Genomic DNA, 8,603 nt, shown 5'->3' on the forward strand with positions numbered 1-8,603 from the left:
GCAGAGCATCATTCCATCGCTCCGAGCAACAGGCTCGAAAGCTTTGTGTCTGCAAATTTACCTGAAGGGAACGTCGGTCTCACACTCTCTCTATATGATATTGTGGGCGTGGGATATAGAGAGAGACAGTGATGGAGAGATGACAGGATGCATGAGAGGAACTGCAGGACTTCAAATGTAAAGTAGAGGCGTAAAAGAAACACCTATATCATAACATCCGTCCCTAAAATGTGTCTTGGTGGTGTCTCTCCTGCCGTGCTGCGTAGACTGACAGGAGCTGCGATGCTGGTGGACTGTGGGCCGCGAAGGGCTGCGGTACAGTATGCTGTGTGTCAGCGCTGACTGGCCTGATTAGGACAACGCCACAGACACAGCAGGGGAGGGGAGGGCTGATGCTGCTGGAGACAAGACAAGACAGGGCCCCCCGCTTCTCATCATTTCCTCATTTGTCTGCTCACTTGGCCAGCCATCACAGTCCATCTCCGTGCCGGCGTGTGACCCGGATAGGATGGGATGCAGATATATTTGTTAAATGATGGCCTGACCTCTCGGTCGAGACACTTAACCTCTGCGGGAGAGCCGTGGCCTGTTAGCGTGTTGACCCCCACAAAGCGTTTACGTGCAGAACAGGAGCCCTGGGGCTGGTCCATTACACTGGCTAATGTTTTCATACATAATGTCCAGGCCTTAGCACACAGAGAGCGATCCGGGATGGAGATTGGTACTTCATCATGCTACAACGTCCTTAGAGTTGTACTATGTAGAAATGATTGTAGAATTATACCTGCTTTTACTCCCTGCGTTTTAAAGAGTGGCTGCAATAAAGACGAGACCCTGAAAGAGACGTTGTAACTTTGTTTACCGATAGCGATACCTTGGCTTTGGGTATCGGCCGATACCGAGTACCGATCCAATACCAGTGTTTAATTGATAATCTGTATGCCTTGAAGAGACTGGGATCATTCTTTTATGTGCAAGGCAAATTGACAAATTTAAATCTAAAAGTTTAGATTTAACAACAAAAATGGTCTCTTTTACAGCAGCAAGCAAGCCTCGTCTCAGTCCAGACAAATGTGGACTAAATAACAGAGAATTACTCAACCTTGAGGTCAAGATCCCATATAGGTCACTGAATATACAGACAACTTCACACAATATTTCAAAATGTATGTATTTTTTAATTAATATTAGGGATGCCAATTGATTCAAATATTTAATCACAATTAATAGCATGATTGTCCATAGTTAGCAAATTAATCACACATTTTTGATCTGTTCAAAATGCTCAAATCATAAAATGGCAAACTGCAGCCCAACAGACAACAACAGCTGTCAGTGTGTCAGTGTGCTGACTTGACTATGACTTGCCTCAAAACTGCATGTGATTATCATAAAGTGGGCATGTCTTTAAAGGGGAGACTCGTAGGTACTCATAAAACCCACTTTCATTCACAAATATTGAGGTCAGAGGTCAAGAGACCCCTTTGAAAATGGCCATGCCAGTTTTTCCTTACCAAAATTTGGCTTAAGTTTGGAGCATTACTTGACAAGCTAGTATGACATGACATGACAAAGGGATTCCTTAGGTTTTGTAGTTTCACATAATACCAGTACCTTCACTCTAGCTTTAAAACTGAGCCTGCTACAACCTAAAAATTGAAAGTTGTGTTAATGTGTTAAAGAAATTAGTGGCATTAAAACAAATGTGTGTTATCGCGTTATTATTGCGTTAACTTTGACAGCCTAATTAATATATAAACTGCAAATATCTAATGATTTCTATCTTATCCATTTGGAGTCATATAATCTTAAAGTGGCAGTAGTGGCGATATAGCGACCGTTTTATAAAAAATAACTTTTTTTTAATCATATTTGCTCCAATCTCGCCAACTTCAGCTTTAACATGATAAGTTGATTTCTTTCTAATATCTCAAGGGAGATTTGGAACCTAAAGAAGGTCCAGAAAGCCTGCACCAACATCAAATCTTTTGCGACTCCTCCACGCTCCTCTTCGCTTGAAACATGCTGGATTGTCATTGACAAAGCAAACATCTGATGAATGTGCAGTTAACTGATGTGATATTGCAAGATTTCTAGGTGTCAGTGTTTACATTTTTCAGATAGTTACCATCTGCTGCTATGTGGGGCTGCCACGTTGTCTCTGAATTATGTCATACAAGCTGTTTATGTTCGCAAATTTAGTATTATGTCAGTGCACTGTTATTCTGTCAGTTTGATCATAATTGTCTCTGCATCAACACATCGAGTAAGTAATCCCAGAGTAGGATGTTGGTATTTCTCTCACTTGAACACACCGTTTGTCTCGCATTGTTGCATGATTTATAAATAGGACTTTAATTGAACATGGTAAATGCAAAAGTTTTCTGTGGCACATCAATAAAGCGACAAAGACAGCCAGAAGGTCTCTTCTTTGTCGCTGAAGTGATCCGGCTCTATCTCCTTTCCATCTGTTAGTGATCTCCAACAGCACCGTGTGCTGTGAAGGAGCGCTGGGGAGAAAAAAAAGGAAAGGAAAGTCAAGGTTTTACTGCATCCTGGTACATCCTGCCTTAATGAGGCCCCCCTCTCTGTCTGCCCATCTGTCCCCAGCGGGATTGGCCGCACAGGGCCCCCATGTTAGCGAGGAGGCATGTTTGTGTGTGTGTGTGTGTGTGTGTGTTTGTGCTGGGGAGATGTGCTTGGGAGTAATTGATTCAGTTAAGGTAAGATCCTCTTTAAAAGGTAATGATGTGCTGATTGCAGAGAGCAAATAATGTGGATTTTCATCTTTTGCCTTGTATTTTGTCACTTATTGAGGCTGTTCGGTTATAACGACGCGTGTTTAGGATTCCCCTGCATCTCATTTAACTCCTCAGTAGGGGACTGAGTCATCCATCCTCCGCCCCCCTCACCCCACCTCTGATGACCCCTCTCCGTGGTACAGTCTCATTAGCCTGAGCTGCAGCGGCTTGTTAACCCCACTAATCGAAATGGGAATGAGCATAAAAGAGCCCAAGAATTTACTGCCAGGTCCACACTTCAAAGGGACAGTGGGGAGGGCGGCGGCGGGGGGCGGGGGGCATCATCTAGCAGACTGAGCGTGCACTCGGAGGTGTGTGTTGCTTTTTAGTTTGATGAGTTTAAGACAATTTGCTTCTCCGCTCACATTATCAAGAACAATTTTTTCATGGTTGTTGCAGAAAAAGCACGACCGGCTCTGCACTCTCTGTAGTTTCATCTTCAGATTTACTTTGCGAAAAAATTTTGGAACTCAAAAGCTGAACCCAACTACAAAGAGCGAGCACTGCAGTAGGTTGGCTCCTGTGTCAAATTCCCACAGTGCTTTAAATAATGTATGTGTAACAGAGGCATGCTGCAGCGCGCCCTGCTCTCATCATCTCTATGGAGGCTGCCAACACTGACACACTCCCATATAACTAATGTCTCCGCTTTACCACCTCAGTAGGGCTAATTTACACTGCTTAAATCAAGAAACTGTGTTATTTTTTTAGCTATTTCAGCAGGATAAGGAATTATAATTTTTAATGTTGTCTTTGTCTCTAATCCAATCACTGGGAAAATCCCCTTTATTTTCTTGGTCAAATAAAACGAACACCAACAACTAGTGTGCCAAAACAGTTGTTTTGAGCGTTCATGCTGTCACATTTTGTGTATAGACTTAAAAAATTGAATCTGATGACGACTGTAGAGTCGGAAACTGACTCTGCCCCGTAAAGCTGCACGGATCCGTCAGCACGCCCCCTCTCCTACAAATCTATTCACTCGACCGGGCGTGGCAGTCAACACTTGGCAAACTCCGAAATCCCAGAGGTGCAGAAAGCTACTTTGTCAAGGGGAACATGTAATCCATTTATTCAGTCATACATGTTTATCTTTTGGATCCTTTGTGTCACTTACACTGCTCTTGTTTGTTTTGTGTCATTTCCAGTGTCAGCACAAACTTCTCTTTTTATATTATTCAAACAAAGTGAGACACTGTGGTTTGGTTAGGTCGGCCCGGAGAGGGATTTGGCCTCATCCAGATTCACGGTGCATCACAATAGCTGGTATGAAATCTGTTAATACCAGCCCACTCGCTACTATCTCGGGTGCTTTTAGATGCAAAGCTCGGTTGGAGCAGATAATATGCCAAAGCAATTCTTTAAGAATGATTACAAGTGTGTTTAGAAAGCCTGACTTATTTATCCAGGAGGTGATTGATAGAAATTCATCCTCAAATCAACACTGAGGTCGATCGTGATCCACTCCTGATGTCATCTCTGATCTAAAGTGCAAGACTGTAACAACATTATTAACTTACTGGCAAAAACGTGGTGCTTTATCTGCCTGTATCTATACTTATACATATATCTTATACATTTAGGTATATTAGAATAACATTTGTCCTGTCAGGCCTGTGAATTACGGCACTCCCACTCCAAACCTTTGAAAGCCAAACTCTCCGTCCCAGCAGGATGGTTGCAACTCCTCTGAGTCCTCTGTCTCTGGCCTGTTTGTTTTCATCCATGGAACACATGACTGATTACAATCTGTTTGTTTGATGTGCACTATGAAAAAGGCAACAATCAGTTGCAGTGGAGCACTGTTTCCCAATCTATTTTCCTTGAAGCCCTCCCTATTTTCTAACGTCATCACCCTTAGCAACAATTACAATTACAAATTACAAATCCTCGAACAAAATCCTCAATTTGAATGAGGTGATTCAGTGTATTAAATGAGTTTTATTAGCCTTTTTTTATTAAATAAACTTTCTTTAATGAATATAATATAACTCGTCAGTTTCGGCGACATAAATTAGGTGATGACTTCTTGACGGATTCGCCAAGCAAATGCAGATACATGTGATCTTTTTTTGTTTACTATAATAGTGTTAGAGCCAAAATAGATTTTGTGCAAGTGTGCAGGCTTCCCTTTGTGTACAGCAGGCAGGAGAGCAGTTTTTTGACCGCAGTGACAATGTTGTTTTTGAAAGGCCTAACACCAACAAATATGAATTGGAGCAGAATATTTTTTTAGATAAAAACATATTGTGAATTTTGTTAATGATTACATTTATCTTTTTTTCAATACATTTTGACTGATGGACTTTATAATGCTCTGGATTTATTGTTAATATTTGGATCACAGGAGTCGGAAACAATTCTACGCAGCCACCACTGGAATGTAATTCTATAAAATAGTATAATACTAATAATATTAATGTAGCCTGATCTTTCAACACGTTCTCATCCCAACTCCTCACATACTGACACTTTGTCAGACCCGTCAGCGTCACTTTTTGGTCACAGTAAACACGTGCTTAGGTTTAGGCAACAAAACTACTTAGTTAGGTTTAGGAAAAAAAACAACGTGGTTGGGCTTAAAATGAAAATGTGACTTGACGTTAAAAGAGGACACAAACGCACAGCTGATTGTAAAGTCAAACTTAACGCATGGGACACAAAATTCGATCTCCTGGATAAAAGCCCTGTGTTTTATGGACCCATCCACCATCACACCCGCCCGCCCTTAGTGTGTCTCTTTTGCTCTTTAAACTACATCACCACGGCACTTTCCCTGAGCATTTACTGTTGCCCCGGACGGGTTTACATTGTAGTTAATGGAAAGCTGGGAATGAGAACGGGCTGAATCTTTATCTGAAACTGTGCAAAATACCAGGTTTAAACACAATGTGGCTACTAAGTAGCAAATAGTTTTAAATATTTGTATATACAGACTTTTGTCTAAATTGTGTAAATGTAAATGTGTTGTTACGATTTTAGTTATACATGTGCAAAAGGAGACAAATCCTCGCACACCCCCTGTGATCTTCCCAGGTTGGGAACCACTGACCTAGAGGGTGTTTAGCAGACGCAAGCTTTGAAGGTTTTGTGCAAATTTGTCTTGTGGGGAAATGAAGGACAGATAGAAAAAGAGAGATGGCAGGGGAAACAGTGAGACACTTGTGTGGTTTAGCCGGTACTGGTTCTGTACGGTGCCTCTAATTTTCACCACATGCTATTTACCAACTTATATGAGCTTCACAATAGGAGAGTAGTTTTACAGCAATGCCAAGCTTTTGTATTGTTATGGAATTATTCACTTATGTGTGTTTGTCTGTCACTAAAACACTGACTACACTGAATACTTTCTTGTCGGCTGCGACATGTTCTTAATTATCTACAAAAAAAAACCAAAGCAAAAATGTGTCGCCCATGTTTCCTTCTTGACCTCTTTAAATGAAAACTTTATGCAGTCTCCGTGTTGGGGACTTTTTGTGAAGCCGAACTTATTACTGATCGTGATTTATGTGAACATCTCAATGTGTCCATCTGCAGATATACAGTACACATGTTCACAATGAGCGGAGCATCATCTGATCATTATCGCTCCTGCAAAATATATGCTACATGAGATTTAAATAAATAAATAGGATTTCCAACAAGTTAGGATTTGTATTTTATTACTGTAATCAAGTTGAGTGTCTTCTGCTGTCAAAACTTTGATTAATGGGATATTATATTCAACAGAAATCGATATATCTCATCACACCTCATGGTTGACTGCACTCAAAATATTATCTAATCAGTGAGCTCTGTGTTTAAAGTTGTTGCAGCGTGTTTCTTGGACCAAGTTTGAATTTTACATTCAAGCAAACAAACAAAAACAACAAAAAACAAGTGCTGACATGCAAGTAGGTGTGTTAATTATACCATTTCTTTGTGTGAAATCTATTTTTCTAAACATGTGATTAGGTTTGACAGACCATGATAAAATGAGAAATTATTACAGGCATTTACTGTAAGCCCCAACTGACATCAGTATTAGATCACTTGTCAACAAAGAAGCATTATCTCAAACCAAAATGGCTCTAGTTCTTCCAGCGTGAGACCAGAACTGATTATTTTTAGCAGCCGATGTCTCTGTCACAGGTCTTTAGAGGCAATCATGTGGCCGTAAACATTAAACCATGAAAGATGTTTTACATCTTTCTGAGAATGTTAAAGCATGGTTGGGAGGGATAAAAAAGCAATGTTGTGGTCTAACAGATAGCTTGATAGAGAGATTATGAAAGAGAAAAGATGGTGATCATTCCTTCCACTGTGGGCTGATGGTTCTAATCCTGCGAGAGAGATGGGTTCGCTAGAGGACAATAAAACACTTCTAATCCAGACCTTACACATATTTTAGAGGGTTCATATAACAGCTACCATGTTCTATTCATTATCTCGTTTTGTTGAGTCAATGTGAGCTTCCATCCCTTTTCCTTCTGTTGAAAGGAAGCCGCACAAATATTTGTGCGTGAATATCAGTCGGTGGCCGCGGCTGTCAGGTCAGGTGGGTTGTTTTTGAATAATCTGATGAGACAAGGAAGCAATAACCATCAGACAACGCAGCCGGAGTGGGAAGTGACAGCCAAAGAAAATACGAAGCAAGGAAAAATGTTTTCACACCCATGTTTGAGTCTTGTGATGAGTTCAGTGCTCTCTGGAAAAAGAAAGGGATGTTGTTTTCAACACTTGTCATGTTTGAGACAACGTTTGTGTTGATGACAATATTCACAATTAGAAGACATATACATGTGTTTATTATTTTAAAGAAATCTGAGGCAGATTATGGCTTTATTGTCCAAATGAGTGGAACAATGCACACAATAGGCCCGAGTGAATTAAAGTAATGACTTAAGTTGAACTCTCCATGGGGCTATGTATTAATGAGAGGGACAATTGGAACACAAATTATATAAAATTAACCAAGCCCTGGACCTCTTTCACCATCTCTCTCTCTCTCTCTAAAAAAAAAAAAAAAAAAATCTGTCATTGCACTTGTCACTTTGTGGCATGTCAAGAGCAGAGAATGTATTCAAGCCTTTGGCAAAGTGTGACCTTTTAGGGAAGCCTAGGCGCAGTTTCCCTAATTAACCCGTCCTCCTCATGCATACAGACATTCATATCCACACACACCACGGTGCCGCCTTCATTAGACAGACATGGAGATCAACAGATTAATTTAATCTGCATAAATGCAAATGTCCTCTCTTGAGCGTCCTGAGCGTGCGTGGAGATGGTTAGCGCAGGAGACAGTGTACAGGCAAAATTACTTACTGACACACTATAGATTAGAGTGGAATTTCACACTAAAAATGGTCTGTTAATATTAAATGAATAATAATTTAATTAAATTTATCACACAAAAAAAGTTTATTCTTAAATAAATACTAATCTTATTTTTAGAGATGTATTACAAAAGGTATTTTTATTTGTCTTTCATAGCAAAAATAATAAAAAATAAACCTTAAAGGGGTCACTATAAACTCACTAATAAGATCCATAAGCACATTAATCTATTACAGGAAAATCCTAGCTTGGCAGTTATGTCTTCTTTTATACAGTCATATGTGACGCATATCAGCCAGGCCCATCATTAATTATTTTGAGACAATGAACACTCGAGGTCTACGTCAACAGCCCTCATTAAGACATCAAATACCCTCATTATTAGTGCAAATTAACCTAATTCGTGAGGTTCCTATAAGGCGCTCTAGCGGTCGGAGATCAAAGCAGTGACAAGTCTGTGACAGAGTCCAGGCGTGACAAACGGGA

Source organism: Sebastes fasciatus, chromosome 1 (assembly GCF_043250625.1).
Source record: "Sebastes fasciatus isolate fSebFas1 chromosome 1, fSebFas1.pri, whole genome shotgun sequence".
NCBI classification, from domain to species: domain Eukaryota; kingdom Metazoa; phylum Chordata; class Actinopteri; order Perciformes; family Sebastidae; genus Sebastes; species Sebastes fasciatus.